The sequence below is a fragment of the Vulpes lagopus genome, chromosome 22, assembly GCF_018345385.1.
Source record: "Vulpes lagopus strain Blue_001 chromosome 22, ASM1834538v1, whole genome shotgun sequence".
In the NCBI taxonomy this organism is placed as follows: domain Eukaryota; kingdom Metazoa; phylum Chordata; class Mammalia; order Carnivora; family Canidae; genus Vulpes; species Vulpes lagopus.
In genome coordinates this window covers 29,860,142-29,886,225 of record NC_054845.1, presented here as the reverse complement: position 1 = coordinate 29,886,225, position 26,084 = coordinate 29,860,142, and the positions used below count along the sequence as shown (strand labels likewise).

The window sequence follows — 26,084 nt, the reverse complement described above, 5'->3', positions numbered from 1 at the left end:
GGTGGTCTCCATCCTCTCAGGGGCCAGGCCGCAGGTAGCTTCAGGCTTACCTCCCAATGACCCAAGAGCAAGGAGGTGCTTCCTGCCAGTTCCAGTTGGAAAAGTCCTAGGATGGGACTCAGACTGGCGCATTTTTGTGTCATGTGCTCTTCCCTGGACCAGTGGCTGTGGTGAGGGGAATGGGATACTGTGATTGGCCGGAGCCCGAGTCACATGTCCAAACCTGTGGTCTGGTGGGGCGGGGAAAGAGTACTGAGAGGGGCGTGCTGGACAGGTTACCCCAACTGCCCGTGTTTTCAGTTGCTTTCAGTTGCCAGCGGCTCTCTGTTGTCCCCTGGAGCCTTCTCCCCGCGTGTAGGACAGATGGTCATACCATCCACCCGCTCAGTTGGGAAAGAGGAGCGCACAGCCGCCGAAGCTTCTGTGGTCATACAGACCACCTGGATGTGTCAGTGCCAGAGCCTGAAGCCAGGTGTGTAAATGCGCAGACTGTGAGCTGGTACCGTGAATTTTCAGAGATTTATATCTCATCAATATTCATGACTTTCCAAAAAATAAGTTCTTGTCAAACCACGTGCCTCCTTCCAAAAGACCACCTCCTCACTCGCGGCTCAATATCCTTCAGTAACAACAAAGCTCACGAGGTGGAAGGAGGCTAATACTTTTGCATTCTTTTGGAGGGAATATTTTGAAGCCTGTTGCTCCCCAAGCCCAACACTCCCTGCCCAGTTTATTCTTTAGACACTTGTTTTTGTTCTGGTTTTTTTTTTTTTTTTTCTTTCTGGGACTCAAACTCTAAAATCAGTACTGACCTTTGGGTTTAAAAGGTAGGGTGCGGGATCCCTGGGTGGCGCAGCGGTTTGGCGCCTGCCTTTGGCCCAGGGCATGATCCTGGAGTCCCGGGATCGAATCCCACATCGGGCTCCCGGTGCATGGAGCCTGCTTCTCCCTCTGCCTGTGTCTCTGCCTCTCTCTCTCTCTCTCTCTTTGTGTGTATGTGTGACTCTCGTAAATAAATAAAAATTTAAAAAAAAATTAAAAAAAAAAGGTAGGGTGCATTTACCCAGAGTTGGAAGGAATAACTAACTAACTTAGGCGGAGCTGGACACAAGTCAGCATAACCAAACAACAAGTGTGACGTGACTTTGAAAAGATGAGTAATTGAGGGGACACCCGGGAGGCTGAGTTGGTTGAGTGGCGACTCCTGATTTCAGCTGGGGTCATGGTCTTGGGGTCCTGGGATCAAGCCCCACCTGGGGCTCTGTGCACGGTGTAGAGTCTGCCTGAGGATGCTCTCTCCCTCCCCGCAGCCCCCACCTGTTTTCTCTCTCTCTCTCTCTCAAATAAATAAATAAATCTTTGAAAAAAATACCAAAGCGAACTTCACAAATGTATGGAGACTTAGAACACTGTTTGAGATTTAACATTTGCTTTAATAGTTTTTATTTCTTTTTTGAGAGGAAGAGCACGTGCCCAGGGGTGCTCCATCCCCAGCACATTAGGCTCGATCTCATGACCCTGAGATCGTGACCTGAGCTGAAATCAAGAGTCGGGCACTTAACCAGTGGAGCCTCCCAGGGACCCCTTATAGCTCTTTTTTTTTTTTAATAGTTGCCTTTTTTCAAAATTTGTCCTGTCTAAATGGTGTGCACCCCCCTCCCCGTCCCCCCTTGCACAGTGAGGTTCTCAGAGTAGGCCTGGACGCCGACGGACTGCTCGGCGAGCTGCTGCCGGCCGCGGCTCGAGGGCCGGAGGTTACTAGACTTCTCGGAGTCTCGGCTTCTTTCCTCGTGGGTTGGGCGGGAAGGGAACCGGGTCTTTTGCTTGGGAGGATGAGGCGGAGCGTACACTTGAGGTGCTGAGCCAGGGGCTAGAGTGGGGCCGACGTCCGGGCCGACGTGGCCGCGGGGGTTCTGCTTGTCGCTGTCCTCGGGACTCGTGATTGCGTTTGTGTCTTTGTTGTGGTAAATAAGTGACTTGCTCTGCGTGTTCGCGGGCCTGGTTCCACTGTAGCGCTGTCGGCGGGCAGGACGTCTGTCCCTTCCGCGGGCTTCCAGGCCCCCCGGGGCGGCTCGGAGCGAAGGGTGGCCGGTGCGCGGAATAAGCTCCCGTCTCCGCTGTGTGACCAGGCGGCCTTTCTCGGGCAGCTGATTTATTTATTTTTTTTAAGATTTTATGCATTTATTCACGAGAGACCCAGAGAGAGAGGCAGAGACCCAGGCAGAGGGAGAAGCGGGCTCCCTGTGGGGACCCGATGCGGGACTCGATCCCAGGACACCGGGGTCACGCCCTGAGCCTAAGGCAGGTGCCTCAACCGCTGAGCCCCCCAGGCGTCCCGGGTGGTTTTTTATGTGTTAGTTTTGAAGAATTAATAAATGTCTCTGCAGCAGAAAAAAAATCTATTTGGTTTAATATTTTGGTCTTTGCGAGTGTGGTCGCCAGAGTCTCCTCATCTTGTTCTGGCTTTTGGGGCTGTGAGAATGTCCCGTGTCCCATGAGGGCCGTTAATATCCAAGCACGCAGCAATAATCATTTCAGACACACACGACTCTGCTGTCAACAGACGGTCGAGTAATGGTGATTTGGGCCCCTCGGTACACGGCAGAGTTCCCCACCTGCTGGCGCAGCCTCGGCGGACTTCCCCAGATAGGAAGCGGTGTTTTCTGCCGCCATTAATAGGAGGTTTTAGGATTTTACTGGCAAGCAGGTGTTTGGGGTTTTATTGAGCTCTCCGCGTGTGCCGCACAGGCCCTGTGGCCGGACGGCGGGCGAGGGGCCGCCAGGGACACTGACCTGTGCGATGACGCGATGATCAGAGGAGCTTCCTCTCCCTAAAGGTGGGGATTGTCACCCTTTGAAACTAATGTACTGGGATCCCTGAGTGGCTCAGCGGTTTAGCGCTTGCCTTTGGCCCAGGGCGTGATCCTGGAGTCCCTGGATCGATTCCCACATCGGGCTCCCAGCATGGAGCCTGCTTCTCCCTCCTCCTGTGTCTCTGCCTCTCTCTCTCTCTGTGTCTATCTCTATCATAAATAAATAAATAAATCTTTAAAAAAAAAAAAAGAAAAGAAACTAATGTACTGATAGACTCATATCATCTTACGCCAAACATGTGTTCATCTCTTGATGACAGTTAATTAAAATAGCAATTTGGAGGACTGGCCAGCGGTGCCGGGTGTTCACAGCCTTCCTGTCCTCGTGCAGCGCGGTGGTGACTCAGGAATGTAACGGGGAATGGATTCAGCAAGTCCTGGACGCAGAGTTGTTGCTGTGCGTGTGGGTTACTCAGTAGCTTTAAAATTTCTTTTGGGTCAGAGAAGCATTTATTTTTTTACACGTACAACGGCAAAAATCTTGCTTCTTATCTTACTCTCCACCTTGTGTTGTCATTCCGGGTGTCTCGTCTGCCCCGTCAGGAACCCTCGAGGATTGTGTGTGTGCGTGTGTGTGTGTGCATGCGTGCACACGCATCTTATCCTCCTGGGTCCTTTCCACGGTACCTGATGCAAAGGAGCCCGAAAAGAAGAAAGGAAATGAAAGAGCGTGGATCACCAGTATGTCGAGGAGTGTCGGGCACATTTTATTCATCACCTTATTGAATCTCAGCCATCCTGGGAAGGTAGAGATTGGTGCTAGCTGGCAGGCGAGGAAGCGGAGGCCGGGCTGTGCAGAGCACCCTGCGGGGGGGCCCCACCCCGGGGAAGCCCCTCCAGGTCTGTGTGCCTCCGCCGCCACCTCACTCATTCGGAAACACGGCCTGCGTGGGGCGGCGGGTGGAGCAGCAGGGCAGGGCCGCGCTGCGGGGCGCGGAGAGCTGGGGACTCCGAGAACCCTGGGCTTAAACCCCAGCTCTCCAGTTAGTACTTTTATGCCCACGAAAGACTTTCCTCTCTGGGCTTCATTTCCGAAGCTGGAGAATGGAGCTGATGAGGATGCTGCGTTCCCCGTAGACACAGCAGCATCGGCCCCGTGGCGCAGCAGGGAGAAGGCCAGTAGTGACTTAAATCACGTGGCAGGGTCAGGGCTGAGGCAGGTTGGGAAGTCGGGTCACTGCTCCTGTTACTTGTCACCTCTCCCATCGCTGAGTCCAGACACAGCCGCCAGAACTGCCATCACCTGTCACCCACCCTTGATTAGCCCCCAGAGCGCCCCGCTGACGTGGGGACTGTCACCATCCATCCCCGCCGAGCCATTGATTCGTTCTCCTTTTCTCTGTGCTGTTCATTTCCTTCTTCTTGAAAAGAGTTACTCCCAGAGAGCAAAGACATTCCCCAAGATGTACCTCTCGCCACACCTGCGCCCACACGGGACTTCAGAGTGGCAGCCCTCTTGTGTCTGGGTGCATTTGGCTTACGAGCTACTTTTTCCACCAGGTGCTCAGAGGCACACGGTGGTATCCACAAAATAAGCTGCCTTGGAGGATCTTCTGTATTTCCACCGAAAGGGCGTATCTGTGATTCTTTAACAGTTCCAGATGGGCACTTTCACGAATCTGTGACACTTTAATGGTTCAAGAACCCTGGGACACTGTCGTGGGCGGAAGCAGTAAGGGGGTACATTTTCTATAGAGGATTTCAATGCAATAGTCAGATGCCTCCCAGTCGCTTAGCCTGTTATTACCATCACATACCATGGTGATAAGCTCTTCTTCCCCTGGAGCAGCTCCATCATCCTGACTGACCCCAGAACTGCACTGAGCCCGTCAGAGTCCACCACCCAAGCGAGTGCTTTGAACGAGATGTCCCGGAGGCCAGACTGGAGGGGTTAGTGTGGATGGAATCGCCGCGAAGGCTGCACAGAAGCCCCCTCCCCTCCCTCTTTCTGGGAGGGGCTCCAGGAGAGCGGTGTGTGCCCCTGACCCCAAAAGCAGCCACAGTGCCAGCGGTCGTGGGCTGTGGAAACCCTTGACAGGCATTGCCCCTCCTTCCCTGCATCCTCTTGATAGCCTTGAAAGGCTGGCGGCTTACGGTCATTCTGTGGATGAGGGCAAGTGATGGATAGTCTCCAGGTCTCACTGTCCTTCTGCATGAAATAAAGGTGGGGATGCCCAGCTTTCCAGGAGTCTAGGAGGCTCAGCGGTGCTGGTGCCAAAGCCCTTTACATATGGAAGTTTCCTAAATATCAGCTACCCCTGATGGTTGTGTGTGGGAGAGCTAAGTCTGTGCACGTTGTGCAACGTCAAGTCACTAATAAACACAAATGTCTTGATGACCCTCGTGGGTGAGACAGTCCTTTTTTTTTTTTCCCTTTGGCACATTAGTCTCCACAAAACCCTTTGGCTCTAAATTTTGTAGATTGCTGCTTACGGGTCTGCAGTAGTAACGATAAGAGTTAGCCCTGTAGTCTCTCAGGTGCTCTCCGTGGGTAAATACAAGGAGGCAAGTCCTTCATGGAGGGGACAGCAATTCTCTTAAAAAAAAAAGAAAAAGAAAAAGCTTTTAGTGGGCAACTTTGAAAAGATGTAAGACACTACAACTTGTCCTTTCATTGAACGCTCACGAGTACAAGACGCTAGAGAACACAAAACTGCATGAAGGCTTGATCTCTTCTGGGACAGGCGTGCAAGGCAAAAATGGTGCCAAAGTGATGCCTTAATAAGTCATTAATAGGCACCAAAATGTATAATTTTTCTCTGTGCAAAAAAAACCACCTTTTAAAAAGATTTTATTTATTTATTCATGCGAGACACAGAGAGAGGCAGAGACACAGGCAGAGGGAGAAGCAGGCTCCATGCAGGGAGCCCGATGCGGGACTCGATCCCAGGACCCCGGGGTCATGCTCTGGGGCTGAAGGCAGATGCTCAACTGCTGGGCCCCCCAGGCTTCCCAAAAAAAGTGTTTTCTAATTTGAAAACTGTGTATGGGAATGCAAAATGAAAAATTTCCCCAGAATTGTTCCTCAGGGAGATTGGGGATCCTATATATCAGGGTCTTTTCAAAGTCTTCCATTTACAGAGGTCATGATAAGTTCGTTAGTCAGAGTTCGCCAAAAGCCCTCGTTGGATGAAACTCATGAGTGAGTCTTGAGAACGAAGAGAGAAGGCGCAAGGGGCGCGCAAGCCTGCCCTCCCCTTAATCAGGGTTTATTCTGAATGTTCGCTGAGGTTGCACCATACGAAAGGGCTTACAAAAAAAGGGGGACACAGAATTGGAATACGGATTTAGTAATTATTCCTGAGGTCATGACTTCAGAATTTCCCAATTTTGAATGCCGTGCTCTTTAAGGTAATACTGATCACTGTAATAAATAAGCCCGAATGTGAACCATGGCACGAACTTCCACTTGAATAATGCCCCAAAAATGGGCACGTATGTCCCAAATCTGGTGATTCAGGGAACCGGCCTCTTTCCATCTTTTGGCTCCACTAATTTAGCAGGCAGCCCCCAAGGCCACGGTGCGTGTCAGCGTCAAGCTAGCGGACGCAGAAGGGTGACGGAGGATTGCGTACGGCGGCTCCTGATGGGCCAGGTCCGAGGGGGCGTACGTCACTCCTGTCCCCATTTCACCGAGTACGTTCCCGTGTCATGGACGCTCTGCTGTCCGCGTACCGCAGCGGCTAGGAGGTGTAGCCCCAACTCGTGTTTGGAGAGGAGAGGACGGGTTTGCCGAGGAGGCAGCTACTCTCCATCAAGCGAAGTTTTGCAGAGACTGTTGAGGCTCACATTAAGAAGCCAAGCATCGGGGGTACCCCGGGGCCATCGTGAAGGGCAAGGCCGCTGTCCCGGTGGCCCGTGAAGGGCTTCTCGGGGCCTAGGACAGATTTTTCAGTGACAGTGCGGCACACGGATTTGCAAAGTGCCGTATCGCAGGCAACTTGGGTGGAAAGGAGATGATGTGCTTGATGTGCTCGGCGAAGCGGTTGGACGCCTCAGAGCGATGACAGGCCCCGAGACGATGTCGGGAAACCTCCGAGTTAAAGTGCTTCATGGGAGGGGAGGACAGAAAGGAAAGTGACCCCTTCTGAGTCACAGCGTATGCTGCTTCCCAGGCTCGTGGAGGGCAGGAATGGGACGGGCCGCGCATCTTCCCGCTGCGGAGGGGGCTGCCGTCAAGGGGAGGTGGCCATCCACGAGCACACGGGCGAAGTGGGACCCGATCAATGAAAGACTTTCACCCTGCAAGACGGGGCGGCGGGGGGGGCTTTGTGGGGCGAGAGAGGATCATCGGGGACCCCGGGAACGGCACGTGGGAACGAGAGAGAAGGCGGGAGCTGGGGAATGGGGTCCGTGTCGACGCTGAGCTCTGACTGAGGAAACCAGGGGACCCAGGCGCCCTGGGTGGAGAGGCCTCTGGCCGCGGTGGCCTGCGGGCCTCGCCGTGTGGCGGGGCGGATGGCTCGGTCCCCTGCACCTGTGTTCCCGCAGCTGCATCCAGAGGCGCTCGCGTGACCCCCGTGAGCCGACGTGCTCACCGGCTGGGGACGCGGGGGGGCTCTCCGGACGGCCGTCCCGCAGCCCGTCTCCGGCGGGTGCTGTCAGCGCGCGGCTGGTGGCGCCAGGCCTGGGGCACGTGCCCTTCTGGAACGCGACCTCTCCCCGGAGCGGGCTCACCCCGCAGCCCGAGCTCGCCCGTCGGCACCTCAGAGCGCAGGCCACACGCAGGTAAGGGGGACTCTGGTCACGTCATGGATTTTAGTCCTGGTTCCTCTGCGCTGGACGCCGGCAAGTGAAAGGCTGGTCTTGGGGGGAAGCGCTGCGTGGTGCGTGCAGCTCGTCGCGTCGGGGCCGGGGACCAGGTCTCCTGTCATCCTCCCGGGGACCTCCTGAGGGGTGGGGTGGGAGAGGAGGGTCGCCCTTGATTTTACAGCTGAAGAGACCGAGTCGAGGGCACTTGTGCTCCTTTGCCCGGGCCTGCGCCGCAGTTGTGTTGACGGGGGCGCAGGTTCCTTCTGTGACCAGCCGAGCCCCGGGAGCCGCTGGCGGGGAGCGCGGCAGGAGAAGTAGAGGCTAAGGCAAGGACCTCGGTGCCCCGGAGCAGAGGCCGCGTCCGAGCCATCGCTCCGGCCCGTCTCTGAGCTTGGCAGAACTTCGCCTGCCAGACACGCGGGGCAGTATAGACGCGTCGTCCCTCCGAGCACTCCTTGGGGGCTTTGTGTGTTTACCTGTGTCTGCCCCGAGACGTGGGCCGTGGGCCGTGGGCCGGCAGCAGGCAGCGCAGGAGCGGCCTGTCCTAAGGCGTCAACTATTTCCTCTTACCCTCCCGCCTCTGTTCCCTCTTCCTCCCCGGGAAGCGTTTCTAGATCCTGCGCCGATAGATACGCGTGTGTTTGTTTCGGAAGACGCCCGCCTCCTGTGATTTCCCCCCAGAAGTTAAAATGAGGGGACCAGGGACCACTTGCTCCAACACCCCTTCCCGGCCTCTTGTGTGTGACCGTTTCACTTGCTGTAATAAACGCAGAAAACCCGGATGGGGTGGGCCTCATGGGCCTCTGCAGAGGCCACGCCTGGGGACGCCCCCGTGGGGGCCCTACACGCGCTCCCCTCCGCCTGCACGCGGCTCGCTGCCGCCCCGGGGCGTTTCGTCCGGGCTGCAGGGGCTCGAACCAGTCGGCCTAAGAGCGTTTGTTTTCTCGGGGTAACACAGCCCTGCTAGGGGCACCGGGTGAAAAGTCGCTCAGAGCGTTAAAGCCCTCAGTCATCAATCCGTGGCCGGAAAATTTCGAAGTGGCTGGGGCTCGAGCGAAGCAAAGTGGCTTGAATGTGTAGGCGCTTTAAGACAGCACTTGATTGCACGTTTTAAAATAGGGAATGCAAATTGAAATTCCTCCCGGGGGCTTTAAATCATGCATTATATGTGCAGTATTTTCAATTAGCCGCAGAAAAAATATGTTCCGTGTGGCTCTATTTTTACAGCTGGGAATTGCTCTGAGAACACAATTGACTATTTCATACATGTGAGATTTATTTAAATGACTCACGGGGCATTTGCAGTTTAACCAATAATTGAAAATATTGTTGCAGTGTGGCAGGTAGAACGAGGATGTCATTTCGCATTCCCGAAGAGGCGCCCCAAGCTCGGCGGCGTTCCATGCGTCAGAGGCCGGGCAGTGGACAGGCAGCGAGCGCGGTACCGAGACTCAGTCCTTCCCTTTGCATTCCTGGGCTACACCCCCCCCCCCGGAAAGACTGAGGATGCTTGGCCGACTGGGGGCTCTCTGGGCGGTGCTCCCACGAGAGACCCCCAACGTGAAGATGTGGTCTTGTTTCTCTCGTTTCTCTCTCCTAGTCTCACGCACTGGACAGGACAAAAGATCAGGTCAGGTGTGGGGAAGCGCGTCCTACCCCAGCTCTTCTCTTGCCTCCCCCCCCCCCTTTGCCGGCCATTTCACAGCAGACATCACCTCAAGTACTGATGCAGGAAGCTGGGGTGGCTCTCGGGATGGACCAACCGGCCTCTCCGCGGCCGTTCATGACTGTTACTGGGAGGTTGGAATGTGGGCTCCACCGTGATGACGTTGTAGATGGCGGTGAGGTGATTACTGAAATGCGTTACTGCTCAGTGCGACTCAGACAGAGGGTGGGTTAATTAGGTATTTTGTGGTCAGCATTAAAGTCCTAACCACCAATTTCTAATTTTTCTCTGCATCAGTGGTTCTCAGCCAGAGTGATCCTTCCTCCTACCCCAGGGACGTTGGTTAAGGTCTCTGGATATTTGTCAACGTCTCCAGACATTTGGTTGTTGCAATTGGTGGTTGGGTGGGGGGGCGGGTGCTACTAGCATCTAGTGGGTAGAGGCCAGCGGTGCTGCCACACGTCCTACAATACACAGGATAGTCCCTCCAACAAGGAATTATCCAGCAAAAAATGTCTATAGTGCCCACGTTATGAAGCCTCGCTCTAGAATTTCTTTAAAAAAAAAAAAAAAGACTTCCCCAAATATTTTAGAATACAACCTGCCTTAACATCTTGTGAGCCACCTCAGTGTCCCATGTGCCATGTTGGATGCACGGGAAGAGTGGCAAACAGGGCACACAGGGGCCTCCCCTCACTCACAGGCATGAAGAGAGGGGGAGAGGCAGGTGTTCCAGGCAGGGGGCCGTGGGCATGGAGGCCCAAGGCTGGAAAGAACCTGGCCTCTCCTGTGACCTGCCAGGAGACACGCGTGTCTCTAGAAGGAAGCCAAGTCCAGACAAAGCAGGTCAACTCACGGGATGTGGGAGGGAATTTTATTTCATTGTAAGAGTCAGGGACACCTGGTCTTGGTGCCAAGGGTCATGGTCAGCCTTCCTGGTCAGCAGGGTCACTGGGACAGTGCACACAATGGATCGGGTGTCAGACACGTTCTACTCCAGAAATGCCGGTGACTTGACTCTGAGGACAAAGGAGAGACAGAGTAGACTGTCCAGGAACTGTGTCAGAGGGAGAATGGTGGCAGCATTGTTGGAGGTTCGGGTGAGGTCCCCCCTGGGAAGGGGGACCCGCCATACTTTCAGCTTAGATTTCTGGATGGTTGGGGTACTGCACCACCTGGGCTGTAGAACCTGGAAGAATGGCAGGTTTAGGGATGAATATGTCCTTTTTCCCCGCATCTTAGAATTTCTATGAAGATGGGTGAAGGGACTCCTATATATCTGCCTCCTTAATTTTTCTTTTTTTAGAGGAAACTGTTTGAGTCAGCTCTGCTTGCTGAAATGTAAGGTATTTCTCCTCTATTACCTCTGCTCTCGGCTTGCCACCATAATAGGCTTTCTGCTATAGCTCAGAATTATTTCTAAATGGCTTCTTTGGGAAATCATCAAGCATTTTCTGTATTAGATATATTTTTTAATCTAAGCAAGTAAAACAGAGATGAGAGTCGGCTCACAGTCAGACTTGCACCATTGAGGCCCTCAACCACTAGGGCAGGTCTCATCTGGCTTCACTGCACTAAAATTTTTAAAAATGGTTTTAATCTAATCCCACCCTATTTCATGTTTAGCTGGGAGGAAAACATTTTTTCTTATTCATGAGCCTGGCAGTCTTGGAAAGAGCACAAGGAAAGTCACCAGAGTCTGAGCCCATTTACAAAGTCACCCAGTGACCATCCATCATTTCCTGACCCCATCACCAGGGCCGTTTTTGGAGGCTGCATGGACCCTGGCTGCTGCCCCCTAGAGCATGAGGCCACCTTCCCTGAGGACTTGTGACCAGCTGTCAAGCCCTGATAAAGTCACATACTAGACCTTTGAATTCCTCCTACAGCAAAGAAATGAAGGAAATGGCCCGTGACTGAAAAAAAGGACAAGTAAATAGAAAAGTCAGTTTTTAAAATTCGTCTTGATTTTTAGAAATTGGAATTTGGGGGTATTTTGCAATTGAGGGAACTATGAAGATAGGTTGGTGTGTGGGCCTTGAGATGCTGAGGAGAGATCCAAGGACTCCTGAGCCACCATGACGATGGTAGTAAGTGGCAGTAATGGCAGAACTGGCTTTGGTCGAGCTCTTAGTATCTTCAAGAACTGTCCAAAGAGCCTGAGATGTGTTACCCATTGTTATTCTTCACAACAGCCCATAAGACAAGACTGCTATTATATGTACCCACTTTCGCAGATGAAGAAACTGAGGCACCATGCTGCGAAGTCCTTGTCAAAAGTCATATAGTAATGGAGCTGGGCTTTGAACTTGGTTGGTTTGTCTCAGGAGCCTGCAGAGGCCAAGAAGACTAATCAGGGAGTTATGAAAAGGCATAAGTATGCAAAAACATATTTTTAGTATCCTTTTTTAGAATATTGAGGTTTTTTTTTAGCATGCTTGCAGGATCGGGAACAATTAAAGTAAATTTTAAAAAGATCTGTCTTTAGGTGCATTTGTTTGACAGAAATTTTTAATTAAGGATTTGAGTCTTACTTTTTTTTTTTCTACTTTGTATTTTGAGATAGTTGTAGATTTGTATGCAATTATAAAAAAAACGATGCAGGGGATCCCATGCACCCTTTCCCTATTTCTCCTACTAGTAACACGTGCATAACTATACACGACGACAGGATCCCTGGGTGGCGCAGCGGTTTGGCGCCTGCCTTTGACCCAGGGCGCGATCCTGGAGACCCGGGATCGAATCCCACGTCGGGCTCCCGGTGCATGGAGCCTGCTTCTCCCTCTGCCTGTGTCTCTGCCTCTCTCTCTCTCTCTCTCTCTCTCTCTCTGTATGACTATCATAGATAAATAAAAATTAAAAAAAAAAACAATTTAAACTATACACGACGATGAATACTGCAGCTGGGAAGTTGACATTGGTACAAGTCCTCCATCTTACTCAGGTTCCTACAGGCACTCACTGGTGCGTGTGCATTTACTTGTCTGCAGTCTTAGCGTGTGAGATTTGTGTGCCCCCCACCACAGGGGAGGTAGCATCAAGAGAACCTGCTCCATCATAAGGACCCCGTGTGTCTCCCACCCTCCCTGGCGCCTGGTAACCACTAATAATGTGGTTTATAATTTTATAGACCTTTGTAATTTTGTCATTTTAAGAATATTTTGTAAATGGAATCCTATGGCATGTAACCTTTGGGAATCGACTTTTTTCACTTAGCCTAATTCCCCTGAGATCCATCCAAATTGCTGAGTGTACCAGTAGTTCATTCCTCGTAACCGCTGAGTGGTGTCCCATGGTGCGGTTGTGCGGTTGTGCTGCAGTTTCTTAACCATCCACATGGGCTGTTTCCGGTTTGCGGCTATTACAAATAAGGCTGCTATGAACATTGGTGTAGAGGATTTTGTGTGAACACGAGTTTTCATAAATGTGCAGGATTGCTGGATTATATGATTGAATGCACATTTAGCTTTGTGAGAAACTGCCAAACCACTTTCCAGAGTTGGCTGTGTCGTTTTACATACCCACCAGGGTGAGTTAGCCTGTCTCTCTGCCTCTTCTCCAGCATGTGGCGTGATCACTAGCTTTTATGTTGGCCCTTCTGATAGCTGTGTAGTGATGGTCCGTTGTGGTTTTAATCTGCATTTCCCTAGTGGCAAATGACGCTGAACACCTTTTCGGGAGATTGCTTGCCAACTGTAGATTCTTTTCAATGAAATGTTTGTCAGTGTCTTCGTCCATTTTCTGATGGGAGCGTTTGATTTTTCTTTTAATGTATTATCTGAGTTCTTTATATATCATAGATACTAGTCCTTGGTCAGATATGCAGTTTGCAAATACTTTCTCCCAGGGTGTTGCTTGTCCTTTCGTCCTCTTTGCAGAGTCTTTTGTAGAGCAGATATTTTTTAATTTTGATGAGGTCTGGTTTATCAGTTTTTCCTTTTCTGAGTCTTGCTTTTAGTATCAAGTCTAAGAACAAAGAAGGTTTTGACTCCTGCCTCTGCTGATGCAGCAGCCTGATTGTTGAAAAGAAGGCAGTGGGACAGGGTGGACATTGGTTCTCCCAGCTCCCGTCTGCTTTGGCCTCTGGCGGCTGTCATGTGAGCTGGTTGTCACAGGGTAGATGTTGTCTTGGAAACACCGTAAGATGATGATGGTGTGAAAAGAACAGTATTTCCAGAATCTCAGTTTCCAGAACCATTTACGATACCTCCTAACACAAGATGTTTTTGCACATGAGGTCTTCCGTCTGGAATAGTCCTTCCCGCCCCCTCTCTGTCCCCCTTTGTCCCATCATATCCAGCTCGGCCTCAGTGTTCTCCCCCCACCCCGGATGCAGCCCCCCTCGGAGCTATGCCTCAGCCCTGCTGATGCTTGGAGCCGACAGCCCCTTGCTGTTGCGCAGGCCTCTCCTGGGCCCTCGAGGGTGTTGAGCAGGGTTTCTGGCCTCTGCCTTCTAGAAGCCAGTAGAGCCCCCCACACCCTGTGGTGACAGCCAAAAATGTCTGCAGATGTTCCCTGGGGGACACACCTGCCCAGGTGGGGCTCCTTGGCTCCAGGCCCTCAGCTCTGGGAGAGTAGGTGCTGAGTGTGTCTTGCCCGTGCGTCGGGTCTGACCTCGGCACTGTGCCCGTCACGCTGGTGTCCGTTAACGTTTGTGAAAAGCAAGTGGACAAATGGCAGCTGCCGTCAGTCCTTCACGAGGCGGCCGGGGGACTCCCACCCTGACATCGAAGAGCCGAGCTGTGGGTTCTGCGCCCTGGAACCTGGAGTCGTGTCTCTGCAGGCGGCTCCGGGCTGCCTGTCCTCCCCGGCTAAGCCCAGGGTGCCCGAGTCCTCCGGGGCCTGCCCCATTGAAGCCCGTGTCCCCTGGCGGCCAGCGCGGGGCCCCGCAGCCACCGGCTCCCGGCCTCCTCCGGAGAGAAAAGGGGGTCCTGCGGGGGCGCTGGGGGGCGGCGCGGGGCCTGCTGGACACCCGAGTCCGCCTTCCCCCGCTGGGTCCCTCTCCCTCGGGCTGGGCCCTGGTCCCTTTCCCCGGGGAAGGGAGGGAAACAGGATTTGGGCTCAGTTTTGCTGAGCAAAGCTCATAACCAGATGCAGTTAGTTCAGCAAGTTCCCAGGGGGCGAGCCCAGCGGCCACAGGAGGATCGAGGGGGTGAGTGTTGGCGCCGTGTCTCTGACCTGGTAGGCCTGTCCCCCGAGTCTGAATGCTGGAGCCGGCCCGGGCCTAGCGAACAAGGCTGCAGTGGGGGCGGGGGGAGCCAGGCAGCAGTTGGGGGGACAGGGCCTGCTCCCCGCTGCCACCGCCTCCAGGGAGGCTGGGGCTCCTCCTCTCCCTCCTCTCCCTGTGGGCATCGGGGCCTGGTGGAAGGTCCTTCCCGGGGCTCCTGGCTGCAGCTCGGCGTAACCCCGGCGCCCCACACCCCGGCGGCAGAACTTCTCTACAACAGGCTGGAGGTGGACGGGATTCCACGAGGGGGGCTGACAGCCCAAAGCTTTCCTTACTGGTGACGCGCCTCCCCGCTGAGATTCCGGAAGGGAAGCTGCGGATTCCCTCTTCTCCCACATGGAAAAGGCTTGGATCGAGAACCCTAGGGAGAGCCACCATGGTGTCAGGGCCGGAAACAGTCTTGGACTTCAGACTGAAGCCTGGATTCTAAATGAAGGAGAGTCAGGGTGTCCCGGAGCCAGCCAGCGTGGGGGAGAGTGGGAAGGTGCGCTTCCTTGTGCTCAGGCAAGGCTCTCGCCCTTGTGTGGGGCGTTGTCTTGCTCATGTAGGATGTTTAGCAACATCCTTGACCTCAACCCACAGGATGCCGGTAGCACCTCCTCCCAGTTATGACCACCCAGAGTGTCTCCAGACATTGCCAAATGTCCCCTGGGGGGCAGTGTCACCGCCCTCCCCGCTGAAAACCCCTGCATTGAGGTAACAGATATTCTGTGCAACTCTTGTGCCTCATAAAGCTGTGGCCACTTGTTTACTCCTAGTATTTGCTAATTGAGGCACAGGACAGAGAGGTAGAAGGAAGGTGGTGTTTCTTCCCCTTTTCCTCGGTTGACCCTTTAAACCCCATCACAGGAAGCAGCATGACATATTGGCCAAGAGTGTCAGTTTTCAGACGTGTCTTCACTGCGTACGACCTGTGCAGGCTCTTTAATTTTGGGGGGCTCTGGTCTTTTCCCCTGGAAAGTGTAAATACTAACGCCTCCTTAGGTTGGAGAGTCGGCTAGACGTTGAGGGCACAAAACTCTAGCTACGGTGTCTGGCGTGTAGTAGGCATTCAACGAAGGATGACGCTTTTTCTTGAGTACCTGAGGATGGACTCCACGAGTTCGTTTTCTTGTTGTTGTTGTTGTTGTTGTCATTGTTGTTGTTTTAGAGAGGGAGGGAGCGGGGGAGAGGAGGTCAGAGGACGAGGGAGAGAGAGAAGATTGACCAGGCCTCGCCGGCCAGTGTGGAACATGACACAGGGCTCGGTCTCATGACCCATGACCCTTAAGATCCTGATGGAGTTGAAATCAAGAGCTGGACGCTTAACTGGCTGAGCCACCCGGGCGCCCCTGTATCCACAAGTTTTAAGCAAATTGGATTTTTTTTTTTTTTAATTAACACTAACAGGGGCGCCTGAGAGGCTCAGTCCGTTAACTGTCTGCCTTCGGCTCAGGCCATGACCCCAGGGTCTTCTGCTTCTCTCTCTCCCTCTGCCCCTCCCCCACTACCCCTTCTCTTTCATACAAATAAATGAAATCTCTTAAAAAAAATTAAAAAATAAATCAGCACCAGCAGTTGCTGCTGCTACTTGAAATAGTGATCAGAACAGTTAATAACCATTGAAATACAACGTGTTTCATCCAGACTGAGTTCCTGGTATATGCCAGGGACTATGGTAAATGCAGGGAATAAAAAAAATTTGTAAACCATAATCCCTGCCTTTAAATATCTAATAGGTAGATTTAGCCATATAAGTGTGCCGAATCATGTTCATTGAAATAAAGCCATCAGTTATGAAAAAACTCGCCATGAAATGGTCTGTGGGTTGGAATGGGGTGTGACATGCATCTGCGGGTGTATAAATGGGTCCCACTACAAACCACGAGAGACTCCCAACTCTGGGAAACACACAAAGGGCTGCAGTAGGGGAGGTGGGTGGGGAGATGGGTGACTGGGTGACGGGCACTGAGGAGGGCACGTGATGGGATGAGCACTGGGTGTTATGCTATATGTTGGCAAATTGAATTTAAATTTTTAAAAAATTGTTGAATCCTGCAAAGTAAATAAATAAAGGGATCCCACTCTATCTCTCAACTCTTTCTCCTTCTCCAACAACTACCATTTTTGTACTCAGGCTTGTACGACCCTGTGATTTAACCACTGTTCTTGTGCTCGGGAGTCTTTTCTGCCCCCCCCCCCCCCCATGATACATCTCACCTGACCTAAGTTCCAGCTGATGTGGTTTTATAAATGAAAAGGGACACTCGTTTTAAAGCGATGTGTTCACTGTAGAAATTTTGAAAAATATAGAATAGTATAAAGAATGATAAACTCCTCTCTTTCCCCATCAGAATGATTACATAGATAATCTCTGAATATCCATCGTCTTTTTTTCCGTGCTGTGTATTATTTTCACACGGTTGATTATACCGTAGTTTTCCTTTTTCAATTAGGATGTGTCCAGAATATGTTACCATATCTTTACATTTTCTTCCAATAGAGTTTCTCAGCAGCTGGATGATGCCATGTGGGGTGGATGTTGTGAACTGACCCTTCTACTCTCCTAGACTCAGTCCCCGAGCCAAGGAGAAAGTGTGAATGATTCACCGAGGAAGCGCTCTGGGGTGAAGCAGGGACTTGAGTGGTGGAAGTGGGGGTTAGAAAGGAAGCAGCCAGTTAGGGAGCGATACCAGTGAGGTCCCGCAGCCCAGTCCCATGGGGAGCCCCGGGGAGTTGACTCCTCCTTCAAGTGGTCTCTGCCACTGAAGGCAAAGGAACTCAGCTCTGCCACTCTTAGACCAGTAGTTAGTGGCTGTCGGCCTCCAGAGGGACAAAGGACGCTGTATGTGAGCTCCCAGCCACGTAAGGCCCACTAAGAAAATGGGCTCCAACTCCCAGCAGGGTTGGGAAGGTAACAGGCACACATATTAGCAAGAAGATACACAAAGCTGGTAAAATGACCCCTTCATTGGAAATTTAGGTTTGCAGTGATCGTCGTTACTGCAATCATTTACGGCAAAGAATATCGCGACAATTCTGCTATTAGAAATAACTCCACAGTGAACGTTTTAGGCCCAAATCTGTTTATTACCTTAGGACTGATTAATAGAGAGGGGGTAACCGTTCTGACAGGTATATACATGTTTAAGGTTAGGCGTACCCCAAATCGCCTTTCAGAAAGCTGTTTTGTTTTATCAATTTACTCTTCCAACATGTACTGGTCATTTTTGACCAGCAACAACCTAGGGAGAGCATCGATTTCTCACTTACGAAATGAGGACCTGTGAACAACATCGGAATTATTCTAAGGGGTCAGAAAAGTCATGTTCATGGTCCAGCTCTGAGAACAGACTGAATAAGTAATACCTCACAATATGATTTTTTAAAATGTATCCAGATGTTATTACAGATAAAAAAAAAAGATTTTACACTTTATTGAACTGTTTACGAATTCATAGTAGCTTTTTTTTTTCATAGTAGCTTTTGTCACATATCTTTACAAGTATTAAAAGCATATTTAGTTGGGAAGTATCTGTAACGTTTACGTCTAAACGAGGTGCTACCTTGTTTTAAAGCTCGAGAGCCACTGGTCACCAGCACTGTAACATCTTAGGTCATCTCTTGGCTGCCACTGAGGGTGTCACCCATTTGAGCTATTGCGTCTTAAAAATTTCTCAGTAAGAAATTTCTACCAAACTCGATCCCACAAATAAAACAGATTTAGTGACTTAAGGCAGCAGACAGAAAAACGTTAGACATTTCTTTGGAACACACCCCCTTCAACTACCACCGGGGAAGCCCTCCATTCTCTTACGGAGACATGGAATACACTAGCATTGTCTTACTGCGCCTTAAAATAACCTGAGGAGGTTGTCAGGATACAGACAGGGCTAAATCACGGTGGAAGTACTGTGTTTGACCCATTTTCTTAGCTTGATCGTTGAGACTTTTTAAATAGCTGTTGAAAGAAAAATCAGCCTATTTCAGGTCTTGCGCATTGAGGAAGACAAGGGGAGGGGAGCTAACATTCGTTGGGTACTGCTCTGAGCTGGGTGCTGTGCTAGTTACCGTCTTTCTCTCGTGCTTATGGAAATCCCATCACCGGTATTGGAATTTGATTTCAACTAGAGCGTAGATGAGAAAGCTGAGGTTGGTAAAAAGATCGTAACTTGCCTTGGATCTCTTGGCTAGTGAGATGGTAAAATTGGAATTTGAACCTTAGATGAATTCCCCCTGACACTGAGAGGAAAATAGAATAAATGTCCCATAATCCTATATTCTAAAAGACAGACAACTAACAAAGCCCCAGTTGTCTTCTTCCTCCTGGCCTTCCCCTTTTACAGAGATTTCGGAACGAATGATGTGTGGATGAAAGGCCCTTGGCTGTCAGAGTGTACTTGACCAAATGTCTCTTCAAAGGAACCGTTTAAATATCTTCCCATGTATTTCAGTGGCTGAAAATTTCGTGCCTGTTTTTAGGTTCCTTTTGGTTAAATTAATGCATGTCATAGATCAATCATGTACTTTGAAGTCTGATAAAAATTTAAGAGGAAAAAAAAAAAATCCAAGAGGTCTCTCACCCTCTCTCAGTAACCTGAAAAAACATTTTAAAACCACCAGGCTACCGTCACTTTGATCAGCTGGCATTTCCTGTTTCTTCTATTAAGTTGTAAAGATGCTGACTCATCCTGCCACCACTCTGCAGGCTTCCCAGGGGTATCAGGATGCACTTCGGTTTTGCTTGTTCATCTAATTTTCCATCTTAAGAGCACATGTTAGATATTAGGAAAATGAAGACAGGTTTCGGTGGACTCCATTTCAGTAACGTTCGCAGAGATACCAGAGTCGTCTCTGCATTTATAGGACCATGTGTGAGGCTTAATGTCAATTATTTGTGCATAACCAGCACCGTCACTTTGCAGATACAGTCTTCGTCACCGTGGATCAACTCCTGACGTCTCTAGAATGCCTCTTGCCAAACATCCTTAAGTGTCCGACCTTGGCCTGTTGGCAGTGTCGGAGGGTGGTATTTGGGCCTGACTGCTGGGCGACGGCCACTTGATCGGCTCTCCCTGGCAGCCCAGCACTTTCCCTTCATGCTTGTTTCTCTGGGGAAAACGGGCAGAAGAGGCCGCGATTCCATATAATCCCATGTGCGGAGTTTCCCTCCGCCTCCTGTAGCTGCTGTGGAAGTAATGTTCAGTCTAAAGGCAGAGCAATATGGGGCCGAGTCTACAGACACAGAGACCAGGAAGGTATCTGCACTTTCCCGGTTCTAGAAAAATGTGTGAGCTTTCACTGAGGCGAGGGGCTGGTTGTCACCGCTTCCCACCTGTGATAAACCTGGGACCCTGCCTTGCCATGCTGGATTCACTCTAGGTGCTCTCATTATTTGGTTCTCACAAGCCTTCAGGATGGGTTTGATCCGGGAGACTAACCACCTTCGCATGAGGATGATCCATTTTGATTATCCCAGGCAGCTCTGAATGCCCAGCTGCTCCCCCCATCTTTTCCTCGCGCGGCGTCCCGCCTTGGGCTCTGTGTCCAGGTAAGCAGTCTCTCTTCCACAGTTTGAACTTTAACATTTGGATGTCAGTGTGGTCGGTGGACTTTGGATTTTTGATTTTCCACATTGCTCAGGACTCCGACAGTTAATTCGGAGTTTACTGGGTGAGGATACTCTGGTTGTCTCTAAATAAGGTCTCCCACGAAGAAGAACCAGAGCTCCTTAGGGAAGTGGCCGATTCTAGCTCGGGCCAGAAGGGTGCAGAATGAGCCCGGAATATCTTATCAAAGCAGAAGACAAGGAAGCTGTTGAGACTATGAGGTCATATGAGAGCTCAACCTGAAGAGGCTCGTTTTGAGCATCAGAAAAAAATAATGAAATTTCTGCAGATCGATACCATTAAAATGTGTTGGAAAACATAAGTTCATAATTATACTAAATGAACAAACACACGAAACCTCTCTGGTCAGCTCTGAGATGTGGGGTAACCAACTCATCATTTTAAGAACAATCTTAGGTACCGAATCAAGCATTCATCCTGCCTTTTGCTGTACAAGCTGAACTTCAGGATAACGGAATTAGTTGGTTATGGAAAATGTCTTTTTATGGAAGTGTTCCAGCTAGTAAAGTTAGAATGACAATAGCATCCTTTGGCAACCCTAATAAAACAATGCGCTTAGGCAGTGATCATGAACAGCCTCTCACATCACAAAAAAGAGACACCTACGGCCACTTTCTCCCACTTCCAGCACCTGCTACAACACCTCTATGAGACATTCCTTAAAAAAAAAAAAAAAAAAAGAGAGAGAGAGAGAGAAATCTAAATCTGATCGGGCTCTAGAGCAGTAGAGGCAAACCTTCTGTAAAGAGCCAGGTAGTGAGTAGATGTGTCTGGCTTTGCTGGCCACGCAGCCTGTGTTGCAACAGCTTGCTCTGGGGGCTCAGTGCAATCGTAGCCAAGACCAAAGTGTGGCCAGATCCGACCCGGGGGTTTGCAGACCCCTGCTCTAGGTCTGACCTCGAGCTCGCGGCAAGTACAGAAGACAGAGGAGTCTGTTGAGCAGCAGTTAGCAAAATCCAGACCGTGGGACGCTCCACAAGGCAACCTGGTTTCTCCAACAACAACAACAACAACAACAAAAACTCGAAGGAAAAAGTCACAAAGAAAGCAAGACTTTTTAAAAGGCAAGAGACTTATCAGCCAATTGCAATATGTATGTGGAGCTTTTTTATTTTTTAAGATCCTGATTCAAATAAACTATTAACAATTTTTGAACCCTGGCTAGATATTAACATAGTAGAGTTACTAATTCTTTTTTTTTTTTTTAAGATTTTTTATATTTTATTTTATTTTATTTTATTTTTTAAATTTTTATTTATTTATGATAGGCACACAGTGAGAGAGAGAGAGAGAGAGGCAGAGACACAGGCAGAGGGAGAAGCAGGCTCCATGCACTGGGAGCCCGACGTGGGATTCGATCCCCGGTCTCCAGGATCGCGCCCTGGGCCAAAGGCAGGTGCCAAACCGCTGCGCCACCCAGGGATCCCGAGTTACTAATTCTTGAGTGGGATAATGATACTGCGTGTGTGTGTGTGTGTGTGTGTGTGTATTCACACATACACATATATTCTTGAGTATATGCTGAAGATATTTTGAATTATATGATGTCTCCAGTTTGCTGCAAGACAGTTGCTGATTTTAAAAGAAATAAAACAAGCCAGGAGTTGATCACTACCTTATAAAGGATGTTAGGTCCTGGGGATTTGTTATTTTTCATACATTGGAAATCTTCCGTGACATTAAGATTTTGACACACACATTTTTACGAAATATGTCACTTGACACGTATTTCAAAGAATGAGAATAGACACTCCTGGGTCCTCCTAAAACAGATGTGAATCATCTGGCTCAGAGTTAGAGCCAGAAGAGTCTTCCAGTGTTTCCCCAAAACTGTTTACGTACATCTTATTTGTTATGCTAAATAGAACTGACAGAGATATCCTGTTATTTATCATTTGAGCTGACAGATATGATTTCATTTATCTTTTGCTCACGTATTGTATGTAAAATGTATTTCATAGAAAATTAAAAAAAACACTATTAAGCTTCATCTTTTCATGAAAGCATCTTTTCATGAAAATAAGCTTCATCTTTTGTGACCCACAAGCGCTTTCACAGCCTGGGGGGTGATGTAAGTGGAGCCACGAGGCAGCGGGGGCGGAGGGAGTGCCCAGCCCCCCCCCCGTGGTGGTTGCCCGGCAAGCTGTGTGCCCTAGGAATGAGGACCCAGGGCTACCAGGGTCGTTTGTCCTGAGAATAACTCTACATCTAGATTGCATGTGACATCTTCTAACTTGGAGTTGCTTAAAATACTTTTAGGGCTGCCTTTTATTCCAAACCGAGCCCTTAAGCAGCCGGGTGAGCCCCGTGAGTCAGCCTCTGATTCGGTGACTCCCAGTGACCCGGCCCTAAATAAGACCCCAGGGCCCACTCGGGTTCTAAAGTCCCGCGGCCCTGCTCTCCATGAGCTTCCAGAAACAGACTGGAAAAGCTAAATGAAATGTAAAGAGAGAAAATGCTGTGGAAATTCAGAGAAGGGAGTAAGAAGACCCAGCTGGGACAACACAGGCCGTGCGTGGAGTGGGGGGAGCACTGCTGTCGCCAGGGGGGTAAGGGAGAGAAGCGAGGACATAAGCACAGGGAAGACCAGGGCCTAGACCCTTTAGGAGGAAAGTCGGCAGATTCACAAACCGCCGGCCCCTTCCACGAGCCGCCCTCGGAGGACTTCTCAGGCCGATGTAGTGTTCTGAACAGTCGGGGCAACATAGGCAGCAAACGGGGAAGTACGACACGGAGGTTCAGCAGAGGGTTTGAGACCGTGAGCCACGGGTCCGAGCACGACCTGTGTGGACGTGGTGGTTGGAGGGATGGCCCCCGTGGGTGGCGTGTTTCTGTAACGCCCAAAGCCGGGAAGGGAGGTGTTGCTAAGTGTAAGGCTGCGCTCCCCGTCTGGCCTTGGTAAAACCCCCAGCTCGTTCTTTTCCTTCACCCCACTGAATCTCATTTGAAGCTCAGCGCAGTACACACTTACTTCCAGACACCCGCACACGGGGAAGGAGCGGTTTTGGGGTACGAGACACCAGAAGTATGTGGGGAAAGAGAATCCCACATTTGGAAGTTAGGCCTGTGGTCATGGCTTTATAGGTTTACAGTCTCCCTCCAGTGATGGCCTAACCCAGACTCTTCTTGGTTTGTGTGTGTGTGTGTGTGTGTTTACTGTTATGAAAAGATTATTCAAGAAATGGAGCCATTTAAACAGATTTACGATCTTCCGTACAGGCGGTGCAATACATTTGGGCAATAGCTTTATTCCTTCTCTCTTATGTGAAAGTTCCAAGTGTAATTTCTCCTAAAAATAAACAGGAGGTTACTATGTTCTTCCCCTAACGAGAATCTGCTTGTTGTCGAGAGTAAGCATTTTCGGGCCTGATTAACTCCAGCAGTTATTTCATGTAAAAGACTGTCTACTTGGACATGAATATGTATCAGTGAGGAATTTTATAAGCCAGAGTAATTTATGGATCAGCACCCGCTCTCCTGGCTCCTGAACTCTGGAGAGGAGTGAAAGCTCAGCCGCAGACGCGTACATAAGCCAGGTGAGCTTGAACGAGGGAGCGTTTCGCCTCGGACCGTGGGGCCAAGAAGAAGTCATGCCCAGAACATCAATCAAAAATAGCTCCGGTTCCAAGCCCTGCACAGCTCCGACACCGTCCCAACATGCTGTTATGAAACTGCGCATAGGCACCTCTCAGAAATGTCCCAAATGCACGAAACCAAGAAAAACACCCATGGCAGCCTTCCGCCTACTTCATAATGAAACTGTTCTTTTAGCAAAAAAAAAAGCCATAACCAAGCAAAACCCTGCTAAACAAGATGGTTATTTATTTGGGAGGGCTGTGTCTGCTGACTCCGAAACATCGGAGCGGAGAGATTTTTCTCTTACTGATCCTTCCTACCTGTTTCACCGTCGTCTACGTGAATCTGTATAGCATTGGGCTGAGTCATCTTTAAGCTATCAGAGACAGAACCCATTTGATGTCCTGTGTGAATGTGCGGGTTCAAATATTTCTTCAAACCGTTAGTAATCCAGGAGGATCTCTTTGGGAGGCTTGGGGAGTAGAGATTAGGTGTCCTGGAGGTGGTGTCAGAACAGGCTCCCACGCGGGAGTCGACGATCCAGGCTGATGAAGTTGGTGCAAGTGACCAGATTCAACCGTCGGTAGAAAAGATCGTACAGCTGGGTTTATACTTGTAATATGCTTGGGGGTATATTAAGTCCCAAAGAGATTTATTTCTAGAGAGAAGGGACGGAGGGAGGACGGGCGGACACAGCGTCTTAATTTTTAGATGAAATGAGTAAGGCCTCCGTAGTCAGCTTTGGGAAGCTCTCCAGCGTCCAACAGGCTGAACGAAACTCAGGGGATTGCCATGGTATGAGAGCCAGTCCAGGGTGCCAAAGCCGAAACAGGCCACGCTGGCCATAGGAAAGCCCCAAGTAGGAGCGTATGTAGGTCACTTACATGTTTTGAATTTAGACAGGCTGTCGTAACACGATTATTTTACAGTTAAGCCTCGGAGAAGCTCTGTGTGTTCTAAATTCTTAAAAATGCAATTGTTTCACCATATAGGAGACGATTGCAACATCCCCTTGAATGATGGGCATTAGTGCTCACCTTGTGGCCTGAGGGGCGGGGAGCGGGGGTGCAGGTGGGGCACTTTGATGACCGTCCTCTCCCCAGCCCAGCAAATCTCACTCCCTTTGGAAAGTGTCTGGAGCTCACCACAAGGCTCAGAACCAAACACAATCACTTTTTTTTTTTTTAAGATTTTATTTATTTATTCATGAGAGACACACACACACACAGAGAGAGAGAGAGAGAGAGGGAGGCAGAGACACAGGCAGAGGGAGAAGCAGGCCCCATGCAGGGACCCCAGGATCATGCCCCAGGCCAAAGGCAATCACTTTTTTAAAGTCACACTCAACAAACATTATTTTGATGCAGGAAAAAAAAATAATCGGCAAAAACAGACAGTGTATTAGGCATCAGGTCTAATCCCACCTGTATTGACTCAACATCTATCATGACCCGGAGCGGGAAGCGGAGCGGGATGCATCGAAGGGGAGGCAAGGGAAACCCCAAACACCCGATTTTGCCTAATTTCTCTAGAGCGCATAGACCTCCTTTCCCTGCACTCCAGCTCCCCCGTTTCCTAAAAGGCTCCCCTCTTTCTCATTCCTTGCAGACATTCCCAATCTCCCACATGTTCAGGGCACGTGACAGGAGGACAGATGGGCCCCTCTGGACACTAGTGCTTAGCAGAGGTTTGCGTCCGCAGGGGAGGAGCCAAGTTAGCCACATGCCCAACTCGGCTCTTGTTTTCCCACCTGCCTCTTTCAAGTTCTTACTTAAAGGAAATATTTGCTTTTCCGTAAGTGCACGTGACTTGCCCACCTCTTCCTTGTCACAGCCAAAGGAAGCTCAGTAAGGGGGAATCAGGAAAGAAAGCGGACTTCAGACAAATCACTGTGATCGAGAATATCCGTGCAAACGGTGCCGTTCTCACAATGGACAAACCTGCCCATCGTTCTGCCCTATTGTAGATGTGGGGGTATCATTTATTTTAATCAACAGTCCCCTTAATTAAGAAAGTAACATGCGTGTGTGTGGTCAAAAAAATAACAGTTGAGGACCTGTGGTTATAAGGTAATCCTAGCGACCCGACGGATTCGCTTTCTTTTTTTCTTTTTTTTTCTTTAAAGCCCTCCTGTCGTTTCTTGGGACCCCTAGTAGGAAACCCAGGAGCCGTACATACGGGGGTCTCTGGGCCTCAGGGACCTGGGCCTTCCTCCTCTCGCGTCCTCTCCCAACTCCCATCTCGGGGGCCACGTGCCGTGCGGGGGTGCAGGGTGCACGGAGCAGGGCTTCGCTCTCATTCGGGACGCGTCGCACGTGTTCTCCAGCCAGAGGTGTCTTCCCTGACCTGACCCCCCCCCCCCCCGGTGTCCCTGCCTCAGC

General features: G+C 50.4%; 1 protein-coding gene across 2 annotated transcripts in view; it reads left to right on the top strand.

Annotated features, from left to right (window-relative positions):
- The window catches only part of SERPINE2 (serpin family E member 2), a 59,196-nt gene that overhangs the window by 6,844 nt on the left and 26,268 nt on the right, over window positions 1-26,084 (top strand). The gene's annotated exons all lie outside the window — the stretch shown is intronic.